General features: G+C 40.7%; 1 protein-coding gene across 3 annotated transcripts in view; it reads right to left on the bottom strand.

The window, feature by feature from the left end:
- The window catches only part of NCALD (neurocalcin delta), a 431,866-nt gene that overhangs the window by 407,289 nt on the left and 8,373 nt on the right, over positions 1-16,204 (bottom strand). For all 3 annotated transcript variants that reach the window (XM_087864687.1, XM_087864689.1, XM_087864688.1), the window contains exon 2: positions 13,481-13,561. The gene's annotated coding sequence lies outside the window, so the exon portion shown is untranslated. The remainder of the gene's footprint in view (positions 1-13,480; positions 13,562-16,204) is intronic.

Below are 16,204 nucleotides of genomic sequence, written 5' to 3'. Positions count from 1 at the left end.
GATAATGTGGGAGACTATGCATGTGGTAGAAGAAGGAATATATGGGAATGCTCTGTACCTCCCTGATAATTTTACTGTGAACATAAACCTGCTCTAAAAAAATATAGTCTTTTTTAGAAAAATCAGTAAAAAAAGAAGAAAGAAAGAAAGAAAGAAAGAAAGAAAGAAAGAAAGAAAGAGAAAGAAAGAAAGAAAGAAAGAAAGAAAGAAAGAAAGAAAGAAAGAAAAAGAAAGAAAAGTTGGTTGCCTTTTCCAAAATGACACTGCCAGTGAATGGTAGTATTATGCCTAAGACCCTTCTGTTTCCAAATCCCAATCTATTTCCATTGCACCATTTAATCAGATTGAGAAGAATTAATGTGAATCTATGTCTCACACACCATTTACTACTATCACTACCATTATGACCACTGTACCTAATATCTGTGGAATACTTACTCTGTGCTAGGCTCATGTTAAGTGTTTTACACACATTAGTCAATGTAAGTCTCACAACAATTCAAAAAGGAGACATCATTATTACTTTAATTTTCAAAGAGGAATTTGAGGCCAAGAGGTTGAGGAGCTCTTACCCAGGTAACAAAGCCAGGTAAAAGTAGGTTTTAAACTAAGTTCTGTCTAATTCCAGAAGAAAGGTCTTAACTACAATCTCATATTTTCTTTACTAAAAAGTTAGTGTTATAAAGATAAAACATTCATGTCACCAAGGTTCATGTCCTCATCTTCTCTTTTCTATACTGTAAAAAGGACCCTCTCCCAATTTCCTCCATATTTGAAATCTTGACTATCTCCGCTTCAGCAATTCTTTCTCCATACTAAAATCTAAATAATCTTCTTAAAAGACAGTTGAGCAGGAATAATCTCTTATTTTAAAATCTCCACTGATTCCAGGGCACCTGGATTTTGGTTGAGGTCATAATGTTAGCGTGATTAAGCCCTGCATCGGGCTCTGTGCTCAGTGCAGAGTCTGTCTCTCTCCTTCTGTTCCCCACCACCACCACTCTCTCTCACAGAAAAAAATAAATAAAATCTTTTTAAAAAAATAGAAAAGGAAAGGAGAGGAGAAAAGAGAAGAGAAGGAAAGAAGAGAAGAGAAGAGAAGAGAAGAGAAGAGAAGAGAAGAGAAGAGAAAAGAAAAGAAAAGAAGAAAAGAAAAGATGAGTAAATCTCCACTGATTCCAAATTACTTCCATGACAAGGGTTAAACTCCATGTCATTTCATTAGATGCCTTCCACAAATGAGTCCTAACTCGCTCTTCCAAGTTCATGCTTGCAGTTTCACTCTGCTCAATGTGGGTTATATTCCCAGAAATCCCCAGACTTCTCTGTGCCTTTTTACACAATGCTCTTTCTGCATGAGATACTTTTACTGGCAGACTTGTACACCTGCACTGGTAGGTATAGGTTAGGTTGTACTGTAGAAACAAACAACAAACTCTCAGTGACATAAAACTCAAGGCTTATTTCTCACTCATCATGAGTCAGCTGGGGGTTCTGTTGAGTCTGCCTTACTCAGGAACCCAGGCTTATAGAGCAGCCCCTATTTGGAGTGTTGTCGAGCCCTAGGGCAGGAAAAAAGAGAGAGATAGAGAGCCCCAAATTATGCATTGTTTTTTTCAAGCTTCCATTCAGAAATAGCATACATCAATTCCAATCACTTTCATTGATCAAAGTAAGTCACAAGCATGGGTTCAGGCAGGGAGTCAGCAGATAGCTGGATTTAATTAGGTTTGGAATATTCCAGGAGAGTGTAATCAAGGGAGAGTTAAGGAAGGAGTATTTAAAACAATGGGCCTAGGTGTCTAAACTGGATAAGAAAAGTGAGGTCATACTGTGTTTAATAGTGGTGGGGTCAATGAGTTAGAGATCTCTGTAAGACTGATGGTGAATGGTCTCTGGAGGAATTTCATGTTTATTGGGAAAGATATGTGTAAACGGGCTGGGGGAGGAGTCATACAGTTCAACCCACAATAACTATGAATTTTCTTGTTTATTTAAATACTAATGTATTTTAAAATTTTGATTTTTCCCCAAGTCAGTTGTAAGCCCCATGAGAGCAGAGACCTTGTCTGTCTTTCTAACCATTATATCCACAATGGCTAGAACAAAGCCCAGCACACAGTAGCTGGTTAGCAAAAAGCTGGGAATGAATGAATGAGTGAATGGATGAATGAGTAGTAGGTTTCTTCTACTTCCACAGGACTCCCGAGAAAAGCTGGTAATGACCCAGTCACTCTGGCATAATAGATCAACTCCAAAGATCGTACCATCACTTTCTTCCCTCCTCATATGTCTGCACCTTTCTTCCAGTGAGAAGGGGAGTTTATTTCTCCTTCTTTTGAATCTAAGCATACTCTAGGACTGCTATGATAATAGAATGAAGTAGAAATACTGGGATCTCTTGGCCCAGACTTTAAGAAAACTACAAGCTTCTATTTCCTTCCTCTTGGAACTCAGCAACCATGATGTAAAAACAAGCCACATGGAGGAGAATTCAAGTCCTTTCTATGGCAGCTCCAGCCCAGCCATCCTCTGCCAGCCAGCACCAACTGCCAATCATATGAATGAACCATCTTGGACATTCCAGCCCAGTCTAGCCTCCGCAGGCCCAGATAACATCGCATGGAACAAAACTACCTCTCAGCTAAGATAATCGACCAACAAAATTGAAAACTAATACAATAGTGGTTGTCTTAAGCCACTAAGTTTGGGGGTAATTTGTTACCCAGTGATAGATAACTGAAATAGAAATCAGCACCTAGTCATATGATGCTGCGGTAAGAAAAACATAAAACATGGAGGACTGGCTTTGGGAGCAAATGGTGGGGGGAAGCCGGAGATTCTCAAGAAGGCTATTGATGAAGGCTGGCAGAGCGTGAAGAGATCCCTATTGGATACTGGAGCAAAGGGGATACAATTTATATACCAGGAGAAATTTTACTGAAACTGTCACTTGTGTTAACATCACAAATAGAAAGGGTGCCTCACGAACCTTTAGATCTGGCTAAGAAGATTGCCAGGCAAAATGTTGAAAGAGCCAGTTGGCTTCTCTTAGCTTCCTAGGCTATGACAAAATACAAGAAGAAAGGAATGAACTAAATAAAGAACTATTTCAGTAGAATTTGGAGGAAACATAAAGGGTACAAGGAAGTCTTCAAGGTAGCAAATGTTCTCAAAGTAAGAAATGGCCTGAAGGCAAAGATCAAATCTAGGGTGTTATCAATAAAACATAGCTTCAGTGTGAAATTCAGATCAAAGGTGCAAGATCTTTTGCAAAGACAGAAAGTTTTAAGTTGATGTCTAAGAGATCCTTAGGCCAGACAAAAATACTTCTAAATCTCTTGGCATGATTTGTAGACCCCCAGCAATAGAACTTCTAAGAATATTAAGGCTGTTATAACAACTTTGATGCTGGTATACACCTAGTAAACTAGCAAAGATAAATAATAATGTCAACAAACCAATGGAAATGTGGCTCCAGGGAAACATATTGTTGACAATGCTGTAGAATTGTTTCAAGCTTTCTAGAAAGCAGTCTGGCAATAGGTAACAAAATGTTCCTGCCTTTTTTCCAAATAGTTTATCTTTAGGAATATTGACCTAAGGAAATGGCCCCAAAGAGATAATTTTTAAAAAGCCACTGGTCTAAACAAGCCTTCATGGTCACATTATTTATAATAGAAAGAAACTGGAAACAATCCAAATGTCCAAAAATAGAGATTTCGATGTGCAAACTGTGGTGTATTTACATGACAGACTGCTCTATAATCATTAAAGAGACAAGTTTATGGATTGTGTGGACTTGAGGTTATGTGGCTTGAAATATCATTAGTAAAAGAGCAAAGTATGAAATGGTAAGTGCGTGCTATTTCAATTCCATAAAAATAAGTACCATCTACATATTTTTAATAAAAGAAAGAAAATGTATATGCAACAACTTAATGTTTAGAATGCTTTAAAATTGAAGTACTTGATATCCTAGTTTGAAAGGATGAAATGGATACTGTGGGGAATTAACCAGGAAAAAGTTAAGAAAACTAAAACAGATACATTCACATGCAGGGTGTGTTTATTGAGAAGTGTTGACAGGGACTTACAGTGTTCTCAGCCCTGAGCTAGGCATAGCAAGAAGAGCAAAGGAAGAGTAGGATATGGTCCCCAGGCTCAATAAACATTCAAAAAACAAAAAGGCCACAATAGATCACAGCGTAGATGAATTTTTTTTTTGTTCAATTCTGTGAAAAAAGACCAAAGGGTTTTTTTGAAATTCTGTTTTACAAAAACTTGCTAGAATTCTGAGACATTTTGCAAATGGAATTAGACTTTAGATACTTTTGATAAATTGTTGATTTTTTAAAAACTATTGTTCTGTTTTTAAAATGCTCTTTTAAAACACTTGAACACTATGGCAAAGAACAAAAAAGAAAGTAAAAAAAAGTCACCTAAAATCAATCCCATTCCTGAGAAATCATCATTGTTAGCACTTCGCAAATATCATTTTAGCTGGGTTCACTTAGGGTTCAACCAGGAAAGCAGAACCCGTAGGAGATATATTTTCATAGACTTATTGTAAGGAATTGGTTTATGTAATTGTGGGGGCCAACTAGACAAGTCTAAAATCCATAGGGCAGACCACCAGGAAGGACAGAATGAATCCCAGGGCACAGGCTGAAGCTGGACATAGGCAGAACTACTTCCTCTTCGGGGAAACCGCAGCTCTGCTCTTAGAGGCCTTTCAAATGAATCAGATCCACCCACATTATCTAGGAAAATCTCCGTTACTTCAAGCCAACTGATCATGGGTTTTAATCGTATCTTGAAACATTTACACAGCAACACTTAGATTGGTATTTGATAGAATAACTGAAGAGTTTGGCCTCGTCAAGTTGACATGTCAAAAAGACCATCACAGTCCACCCCTTGTCAACGTGCACCCGTACACATTTCCTGAAATCACAGTCGATCTCCAAATAAAGGCAATAACAAAGTCATACTTCTGCTTAACGTGATATAACTACCCTGTGTACGACTGAAATCTCACTAGCCCTCTCCCCAGAAGGAGATGCAAAGTTCTTAGGTGTTGTTTACTCTTCTCCTTTGTTATCCTGTAACTTAAATACTGTCATATAAAATTAACAATTACTGGGGAGCCTGGATGGCTCAGTCAGTTGGGCATCTGTCTTTGGCTTGGGTCGTGATCTTGGGGTCCTGGGATCTAGCCCTGTGTCAGGCTCTCTGCTCAGTGGGGAGTCTGCTTCTCTCTCTGCCTGCCGCTCCCCCTGCTTGTGCTCCCTCTCTCTGACAAATATATAAAATCTTAAAATTAACAATTACAAATACATATTATGTTAGATGATAAGGGAATAAGAGTGGGAAGGAAGCAAATATTTCCTTAATATACATTAATTTAAAAATAAGGAATAAATACTCAGAACAATTAGACCTCATTTCTACAACTGGTCACCTGGCCAAAGTATTTATAACTACATTCTCCTGCTTCCCATCCCACATCCTCTTTGCCCTCAGCAAGAACATCAGCTGGTCATGTTTCTTTACCTGGTGGGGTGACCCAAGACTTCATTCCTAAAGGGCTTGGAACATGATCAGTCTAGCCTGAATTGGGTTGTTGTATTTCCTTTGACTTTTATTACAGAGCATAGTAATACTAAGAGACATCCTTGAGGGATATCCTGTATTCCAGACATACTCCTCCTTACCACCATGGTGTAATGGCGCTCAGTTTCTTCTTGGTAATCAGTATCAGTTACCCCAGGCAGTATAGTGACTTTCTTTGCCTGCTGATACAAAGGCATAAGTATCCCAAAGTGACCAGGTGACAGTCTCAACTTCCAGGTCAATGGAATCATTGTTGTGTCTGTTTGTGGAAGTAGTTTTCCCTTTGAAACTTAGATCTCTAGGCCAGCAGAACCTAAGGACCCAAAGATAGAAAGGAAAAATTGTACTGACGTACACCAGCCACTCCCATTCCTACTTTTTTTTTTTTTAAGATTTTATTTATTTATTTGACACAGAGAGAGACAGCCAGCGAGAGAGGGAACACAAGCAGGGGGAGTGGGAGAGGAAGAAGCAGGCTCCCAGCGGAGGAGCCTGATGCGGGGCTCGATCCCAGGACTCTGGGATCACGCCCTGAGCCGAAGGCAGACGCTTAACGACTGAGCCACCCAGGCGCCCCCCATTCCTACTCTTTAATCAAAGGTTCATCAATCCTGGCTATGGGAGAAATAGTCCCATCTATTGGACACTGATAGAGAGCATAGTATATATAGCAAAATGATTTAGGTCACCTTAGAGATTATTCGGAAGTCTTTCCCTCATATCAAAATGGAACATTCTGGAGCTTTAGAAACTTTTCTCTCCAGAGAAACTGAGAAATGATTCTCTGTAAACACTTCCCCTCCTCTCTCCTAGTCCCCTCCCTTCACTTTCTTCAAGCAGCTACTATCACGTCTACTGGGGGAGGCGGCCGGGAAGCCATTCTTTGTGAAGAGTCTATCTAAATACTCAATTGTACATTTTCAGTTGAAGGTTCCATGCTCACAATTTTGTTTTTTGATTCATATCATTTTCTCTTTTGTGGCATAAAAATGTGGTACAAGAGCATATTCTTTCCTCTGCTCCTTTAAACAATGTTTTAATTATAATGGGTCAGCTAAGTGCAGGCAGAATTAACTGGTTTTGCATCATGAGAAACTACAATACAACATCTTAACTAAGTAGTATTTGGTAAAGAGAAAGAAAAGGAGAGACAACTGGTGTGGTCCCACTGTGGGAGGGGGTGGGAAGGGGCCAAACTTCTAAGCTTCAGAGGCCCTATTTCCTAGTATCCGTGTCCCACTCGTCATCACTTTAAATACTTATTCTTTTGTGTTTCCAAATCCTCGTAATCAGCTTTTGTCAGTAGAAATTATATCATGGATTCACCCCTTTAATTCCTTAGTTCTTCAACTAGAGGAGTAAATAGGACCTAAAAGATCAACCTTCATTAAGTCTGAAGAGGTGAGCTGGGAGATAAAGAGGAAATAAAAGAGCATGGGGCAGTTCTCCCAGAGGACAGGGATGCAGAAAGCCTTAGCACTACTAAAGACCCGAGAGAGCATTGAGTGTCCAATACCCTAAATAAAGTTAGCGTGGAGGATTCTTTGTTGGGCCTCCCATAGAATTAACAAGGCATCATGTTGTTGTGGGAGAGGGGTTCCTGTGACTGGACTGATTTGTATCAGAATCACTTGGGGCAGAGCTTTTAAACCTTGCGCGTGTGCACATGCATGTGCGTGCACACACACACACACACACACACACACACACACACCAGTGATTCTAGAATGGGTCCTGGTATAGAAGGAGGGCAAGACAGGTTTGAAAATCTCCCTAGGTTATTCTGCTATATGACTTTATCTGTGACCCAGTAATTTCTGTGGCTTAACATGAAAAGCCACAGGAAACATTTCTTTCTTCCTCACCCACAGATGCTGCTTCCCTTGATGTGCCCCTTTCCCCCCAGTAAGCACAATTCAAACTGGCTTAAGACTAGGAAATGTAGCGGCTCGCTTTTATGTGGCTTCAGGTACAACTTGATCCAAGTCTCGAATGGTATCACCAGGACAGGATTCCCACGCCTTACATTTCTCCCCTTCCTTAGCCTTAGTTCCAACATCTGACCCATGTGGTCACGGATGACAGCAGCAGTACCAGCAACTACACCCTCTCTCCTTCATGTCCAGCAAGAAGAGAGTCAAGAGTCTCCCAGGATTCCTGGTGATTGTACCTTTGCACATCATTGGCTCATTCCTGGACAGATCACTGTGGCCAAGAGAATGTGATCAGCCAGTCAGGGCCCTCCTGTAGACCTGGGGTTTAAAGTCAATCACACCCAAACCACAAAGCTGGGAATGGATGTTGGCATCGAACCAGCGGTGGCCACTACTCTCCTACTATGCAGTTAACCAAAGCCAGCATCTCAGGAACCACTCCAGATGTTGCTGGATCGACCTCATCTGGTCGGCTTGTATAATGTGCCATTCCTTTGACACATCTGTCTAAGGCTGACAGAGACATATGTTAAGGAGACTTGCGCCTGACCTCCAACACCTGATGACAATCCAGTCAACAAAAGTATGTTTTCATTTTAGAAAAGAAAAGAAAAACACCTAGTTTTTGTAACTGGATATCTCCTTTCTTGGACTTCAACTCTTACTGACCCAGCAAAGTTCTGAAAGTAGGAGATTATCAAAATGGTTCATTTTCTTCAAGTAGGCATTTAAAACCTCACTCCTTCCAAATGTTCCCTCTGAGACTGCCGCCTGGTAAAATTGTATGAGCTGTCTCCACAGAGCCATCTAATGCTCTCACTTTCATTTGAGGACGTCTAGTGACAAGAGCAATGAGCCACAGATCAAGAGATAGACAACGTGGGTTCTACTTACTTCTCAGACATCACTAGTGATGGGATGCAGGGTAAGTGGCTTTGTTCCTTAATCAAGAAAGAGCTTTTACAACTTTGCTATGACATGGAAATCAAGGGAATACTGTTCCTCTTAAGTAACTAACCTTTTGAAGTTTACAAAAAGGAGCTTCCACTTTCAGGAAAACAAAGATGCTCAACAACAGATAGCTATTGAGCACCCACTAAGTTCCAGGCACAGTGCTGGGCTCTAAGAATAGAAAGATACAGCTCTTAGCATGGGTGAGCTCCCATCGTAGTCAGGGAGACAGACAAGTAAATAGACAATTGCTTTGCAATGTGCTTTATGCTGTAACTGAGAATATGCATGGGCCGCTCTCTGAATGGAAAGGTTGGGCATGAGTATTGATGGCTGAGGATTGAGTTTTTCACATGAGCAAGGCAGCAAGGAGAGGGGATCAGGGTCAAATAAGCCTTTTGGGCAGAGGGAAAAACACACACACAAGCATGAAGTATAGTGTATATGCTCCATTTTCTGTTTGCCTCTCCAGAGCCACTCTCCATCCTTGTCCACTCTGCCCTGTGCCCTGGAGCTGGCGTCTGTGAAATGCATCTCTGGAGCTCCCTTGACTTCTGGCTTCTAATTGGTTTCAGCCAATGAGATACACCAGGTAGAGAATGGAGGGAAGTGAGAGACAAAGTTCAGATATGCGTCCTCCCCTCTCCCCACCCCGGCTCCCACTCTGAGGAGCAGGGAGGCCACAGCTCCAGCTCCCCAGGCTGACCCACCTCACTGTAGATCCAGGGGACATCTTCCTCACTTGCCTCTTTAGGTCTAGAGGTGGTAATGACCTTCCATTCTCGTTTCCCTTAACCCTGTCCACACCTTTGTAAATAGTCCAATAAACTCCTCAGTTACCTCTTTTGTGTGTATCATCTGTCTCCTGCCAGGACTCTGTCTGATACATGTGTAGATTACGTAGCAATTTCTGGAATATAGAGTGTATGTCTGCATGGGGCAAGAGTGATGAGGACAAAAAGTTGGCAGGAACCAGGTCCTAGGGGGCCTTCGATTCTCTGTGAGGAGTTAGTAAAGATTTTATCACGGAGGTAATAGGAATCCAGCTTTTTAAATCATTTGATTACATTTAAAAAGTCATTTGTAATCATTATGGGTAATATATGCACTATATACAATTCAAAAGCAGCTACTTGCATGCTACCAGGCCTTAGAAGAAATGGAGGACGGAACATCAGTGACCATGCAGTTGCCCATGACAGGATAGGCTCTGTCAAAGGTGAGCAATCCATCCTAAGATAGAAGTGGTATATCCAGGATCAGGCACAAGCAGGGCCAGAGGGTACAAGTAAGCAACAGATGCAGAAGGCCCCGAATCCCTCTACTTTAACTCATATTTATAGTTATATCAGGGAAGAAGGGAGTCTTATGATCAGATGAAAGAGGAAAAAAATAGGTTGGTCCTGGTTCATGGATGGGTTGCCTTGTGCTGTGGACTGCATTGTGCCTCACCAAAATTCATATGTTGAAGCTCTAACCTCCAATTTGATGGTATTTAAAAATGAGGCCTTTGGGAGATAATTAGATTTAGATGAGATCATGAATCAGGATCCCCATGATGGGATTAGTGCCCATAGAAGAAGAGACCTTAGAGAGCTTGCTCTCTCTCTCTCTCTACCATGTGAGGACACAGCAAGAAGGTGGCTGTCTCCAATCCAGAAAGAGAGCCTTCACCAGAGCTTAATTATGCTGGCACGCTGGTCTGAGACTTCTGGCCTCCAAAACTGTAAAAAATAAATTCTGTTGTTCAAGCCACCCACTTTGTAGTACTTTGTTATGACAGACCTAGCAGACTCACAGCTTGGTATGAGCCTGTTGCTAATTCACAACATCAGTTAGTAATAACTCTGAAAGGTAAGGAAGCCCTCCATTGGGCAGCATTCCAAATGGTGTATCTAGTCACCCACCGTGTGTGGAAAAATGAAGTGAAACGACATAAGAACATATACAGACTCATGGGGAGTGGCAATAGCTTGGCTGGTTGGTCAGGGAACTGGAAAAAGAAGATTGGAATACCAGGGTCAAAAAGATCTGAGAAAGAGACATTTGGACTTATGACAGTTGGCAAGAAATATCAATGTATCACATGCTAACACCTGCCAGAGATCATCCATAATGGTAGAAGTAGTAAACAACCAAGTAGACAGGATGACTGGCCAGTTGTCATCATCCAGCCTCTAATATCACCCATCTCACTACTGGCATCATGGGCTCATGGATGATAGACATGGTGGTAGGGATGAAGGTTATGCCCAACAGCATGGACTTCCATTCATCAAAGCGGATCTAGCTACTGCCACTGCTAAATGTCTAACATGCCAGCAACAAAGCTAAGCCCCCTGGCATGATACCATCCCTCACAGAGATCAACTATTTTCACCCTTTAAGAGGCAGCAATTTATCTTGACTGAGATCAATACATATTTTGGACATAAGTTTGCTTTTCCTTCCTACAGGGCCTTGGTCCAAAACTACCAAACGAAGGTTTGCAGAGTGTTTCATTCACCTACATGGAATGCCATATAACATTGTCTTAGAATGAGAGACTCACTCTCCAGGAAACAAGTGGAGTAATGGCAACATGACCATGGCATCCATTGGTCCTATTAGATTGCACACCACTAGAAGCCATCAGCCGGATAGCAACAGAACAGTCTCTTAAGGACGTAACTGAGGTGCCAGTTCAGAGATGATAAACTGAAGGGATTGGGTGCCATTCCAAATGAATGGCCATTGTGTAGATTGCATGGGTTGAAGAGACTAAGGGATGACATAGAAATAACCCCACTTACCCTCACTCCCCAGAACACAAGATCAACCAGAATCCTGTGTAAGCTGCTCCAAGGTGGGGTAAAGTTACTATAAGTAGCAAGTCAATACTAATGGCACAAGGGCGGGCTGCAATGGATTCTGTGGTACTCCACCCAGATCTCCTCTTGGGAAGCGCACATATTCCCCCTAGCTGCTAATATCAGCTGCTGACAACTTACAGCTGTGTCCCTCACTGAACACTGTCCTCAGCCACAGGCTACAACTTGCCCAGAGCTATGACCCTTTCCAGAGGGCAGTCCACAGCTATGACTGGTTGATTCAGGATAATGAAGACCAGATCCCTTTGGGATGAGCTGAAGCCTCAGCTGCAACCATGTTCCTCATTAGTTTCTCACTCTGACCAACCCTGCCTTCTTTGTGTCCTTACAAGAGTATGTCCCAAGAGCACTTCCCTCGCCTTCTGCATATAACTCTCTGTCTCAGAATCTGTTTCCAAGGGAACCCAATATAAGATCTAAAATTTCCATTCATTCTAACAAAGTAAACACAATGAAAAAGAAAACAAGGAATTACTTTAATTTTAGGTTAGTACTAGGTGCAATTAGGCTTCTGTTTTGAAATTAGGAAACTTTTTTTTTTCAAGAAATATTATGCATAGTGACTGGAATTTTAACAGCCACCCATGGTTTTTTTGGCATGTTAGGCACCAATGAATGTTGTTCAAGCCACTCAATCTATGGTATCTTGTAATGGTGGCCTAGGTAAACTAATATATAGGCAGCACAGAAACTAGTGTGAAGCACTATCAGGAATATCCCAGCATGGAAAAGAAGTCTTGCTTCAAGCCAGCAGAGAGAAAAGAAAGTTGAGAATTTTGTAATCCACATGGTTTTTATTGTATTAAATTCAAAGTGTACTGTTTATCACTACTAGAAAGTTATTTTGTGACTATTTCTTCCCTAGAGGGTTTTGCAGTGGCAAATGAGAGTTGATAAAGGTACCAGTCATGATAGACTAGGTTATACTGTGGCAATAAGTGTCTCTAAACACCTCAGTGGCTTACAACAACAAAGATTTGTCTCTCCCTTATTCTACTTATCAAGTTAGGGTAGCTTCTGCTCTGATCCAGTTAATTTCACTTTGGGACTCAAGGTAATGGAGAAGTCTTATTGTGGCGTTGTGGACCACACATACTGACTTACAGCTTCAACTCAGAAGCGCCCTACATTAGATTGGCCAAAGCAAGTCACATGGCCACTTCTGAGTACAACAGGGCAGTGATGGATAATCTTCCCATAGACAGAGACACCATAGAAAGGAGTACCAAAATTACAGGTAAACAGTAATATAGTCTACCACAGTGAGGTGGTTTATTTTTCCCCTTAAAGATGGTCCATATACTCAGAAATCCAGTCAAAGTGGATCTGTAACTATAGCGCTCTTTGCATTTCTATATACCTAAAGGTGCCATATATTTTGAATGTATTATAGACTTCCTATGATCTTTCTCATAAAAGATCGTTATTTTATTGTTTTAAACTTGTTTAAACATATTGCTATTTCTAATCATCAGAAAGTTAGAACCTCAAAATCCATAATGTAGGAGGACAAGTTAGATAGATATATATCTAATTCATAAATATATGATGGGAGGGAAGAAAAGAGAGGGAGGGAAAGAAGGAGGAGAGAGTGAAGGCCTCACTAGAAATTCAGCACCATGTCTAATGCTAGAAAGTCCTAATATGACTTGGGAGTTCTGCAAGGAACCACCATGGACAGTTCCCATGGTGGGTGTCTGCTGTGAGAAAGTGACCATACTTCTCACTGTTAAGAGGTGTGGAGTTCTGGAGTAAACAGCCAGGCTTATCACCTTTCCAAGTAAGAGGACCATTTGAGTCATGGCAACTCACCCCCGGTATCTAATAATCCAAATATACTTGGGATAAAAACAGGGTATATTCAAGTCACAGGCATTTTGGTAGGGTTATAGATATCTCTGTATCTTCAGATGTCAGAGAAATGTCTAAAAGGTGATCCTGATAAGAAAGAAGAAAATAAAAAGACCTTTGTCTGTGATCCTCTCTTGGCTGCGTCTCTGGAATCAAGATGTGAGATTCAGCCCTCTGAGTTAATCCAAAACTAACACAACTTTGTGGAGTTGCATAACCTGGTTTAGCAAAGCTAGTGATCTTTGAGGTTGAGCATACCTGAATCTGAATCCTGTCTCTTTCTTGCACCAGCCATGTGACCTTGAGCAATATAACATCTCCAAGCCTTGGATTCTTCATCTGTAAAATGGGGATAATAATCTGACTTATTCATATGGTTATGATGAAGATTAAATGAGATACATGTAATACTCCCAACACATGACAAGACCTTACTCAGGCGTAGCTATCATTAGTCATCATAATCATCAGCTTCATCAGCTTCTATATCATGATAAGCCAATCTATACAACTAGGGAGGTACAATGGTACCTCAATCACAAAACATTCCACAGGTCGGGGAGGTAATGTTTGTTTCCGCAAATATGTTCATAGTGTAATTACATGTTCTAGATTTCTGATTTCAAAAACACTGCAATGTATCTCATTAATTAACTGATTAATGATTTAATGCTTTGTTTTAAATGGTTTTTAAAGTCTGGGTTTTACATCCTAATTGTTTTTCCCATTAAATTTAGCATCAACCACAGCACCACAAAAATGAGTGCCTACATAATTGAACGATTTCCATTCTCATTGAGACGTATCTGAAGTTTGTGATTTCATGAACTGAAATGATTTCTTTGTCTTCATTCAGAAAGAGAAAACATCTGCTCTCTAATAATAATGTCTTGGAAAATTACTACAGAAATCAGTCATTTTGTACTTCCTCCTTGGGTAAATTTGCAAACTTCATAACTTTGTAGGGTTATTTCAAGAGAAAAGAGAAAATTAAATCTATCAAAAACTGTTGCCTTCTAAACCTAATTGCTACCAAGCTATTTTCTCTGCATATTCAGACTGTTACTGGGTGAAGCACAATTTGTGGGATGGCATTTTTTGGTAAGGCACAATAGAAAAAATTAATTATAGAGCTCCAGAGATCATTTACCCAAGCACAAAGAAGATATACATTAATAAGTGACTAACTAGAATTCATAGAGGTCTGAATATTTCCCTTCCTGAGATAGGAATGAATTTTTCTTAGGTGCTTTGATAGCCATGGGCTGTATGATTGGAATACAGTCCATAAATGAGCAGGCATGTTAGGCTTCCAAATGCCATTCTATGTCGGTTCTCTGTTCGGCCATTTCACCATGAGTTTAATTTAATCTAAAATTAATTTTCTAGGAAGATCGGTAGGAGAAGAAAGGGATAAAGAAAGGGGGGTAATCAGAAGGGGGAATGAAGCATGAGAGACTATGGACTCTGAGAAACAAACTGAGGGCTTCAGAGGGGAGAGGGGTGGGGGAATGGGAGAGGCTGGTGATGGGTAGTAAGGAGGGCACGTATTGCATGGTGCACTGGGTGTTATACGCAACTAATGAATCATGAAACTTTACATAAAAAACCAGGGATGTACTGTATGGTGACTAACATAATATAATAAAAAATATTATTATAAAAAAAATAAATAATAAAATTAATATTCTATCCAAAAAAGTTTTTTTATTTTCTAACTTGAAAAGACAAAAATTGGGGATGCTTTCCTTACTAGCTCACGTCTCCTCCCATACTATCCAAAGAGAATGCTATCTATAAATGGCTCGAGAAAAAGAGAATAGAGCTAGAAAATAAAAATCCCAGGACAGAGTAAAAAACAAAACAAAACAAAAAACTCACAAATTTATCATTTTTAAAACAAATAACCAATACTGAAAAGAATATTGAGAAATATGTACCCTTATCCACTGTTAGTAAATCTATAAACTGATACAAACTTCTTGAAAGGTTAGTACTGTGTCTCTAGACTGTAGGAATGTAGGAATCTTAGACGATGGGCTCTAGAGTTGGAAGCCTGCCTTCAAATCCTTACCATTACATGCCGTGTGACTGGACAAGTTTCTCACGTTTCCTGGACCTCATTCTCCTCATCTATAAACACTAGAATAATAATATTATCAACCTCTTAAGCCTGTCATGAAAGTCAATTGAGATAATAACTGTAAAATATTTATTACAGAGCATATTCATTTTCTATTGCTGCAAAACAAATTACCACAAAGTCTGTAGTTTATAACAATATATATTTCTTTGTTTAAGATTATTTACTTATTTATTTGAGAGAGAGAGACAGAGAGAGCAGAGTGTGTGAGAACACAAATTGGGAGGTAGGGGCAGAGTCATAGGGAGAAGCAGGCTCCCCACTGAGCAGGGAGCCTGATGCGGGGTTCCATCCCAGGACCCCGGGATGATGACCTGACCTGAAGGCAGACGCTTAACTGATTGAGCCACCCAGGCGCCCCAACAGTATTTATTTCTTCTCTCATAGTTTGTGTGGGGTGCAAGTCTGCATACAGCTTGCTAGGTCCTCTGCAAAGCTGCAATCAAGGTGTCAGCTGGAGCTGGATTCTCATCTGAAGACTTGATGGGAGAAGGGTCTGTTATTGGCTCTTTTTTTTTTTTTTTTAATATTTTATTTATTTATTTGACAGAGAGAGAGAGACAGCCAACGAGAGAGGGAACTCAGCAGGGGGAGTGGGAGAGGAAGAACCAGGCTCCCAGCGGAGGAGCCTGACATGGGGCTCAATCCCAGAACTCCAGGATCACGCCCTGAGCCAAAGGCAGACACTTAACAACTGAGCCATCCAGGCGCCCCTGTTATTGGCTCTTGAATGAAAGCCATCCTCATCTCCTAACAGCTGCCCTCAACTCCTTGCCACATGGGCCTTCTAACATGGCCACTTCCTCAAATCTAGCAAGGGAGAAAATCCCTAGAATGAG

Source organism: Ursus americanus, chromosome 9 (genome assembly GCF_024610735.1).
Source record: "Ursus americanus isolate L20-20 chromosome 9, mUrsAme1.1.p, whole genome shotgun sequence".
Lineage (NCBI taxonomy): Eukaryota > Metazoa > Chordata > Mammalia > Carnivora > Ursidae > Ursus > Ursus americanus.
This window is presented reverse-complemented; position numbering and strand designations above follow the sequence as displayed.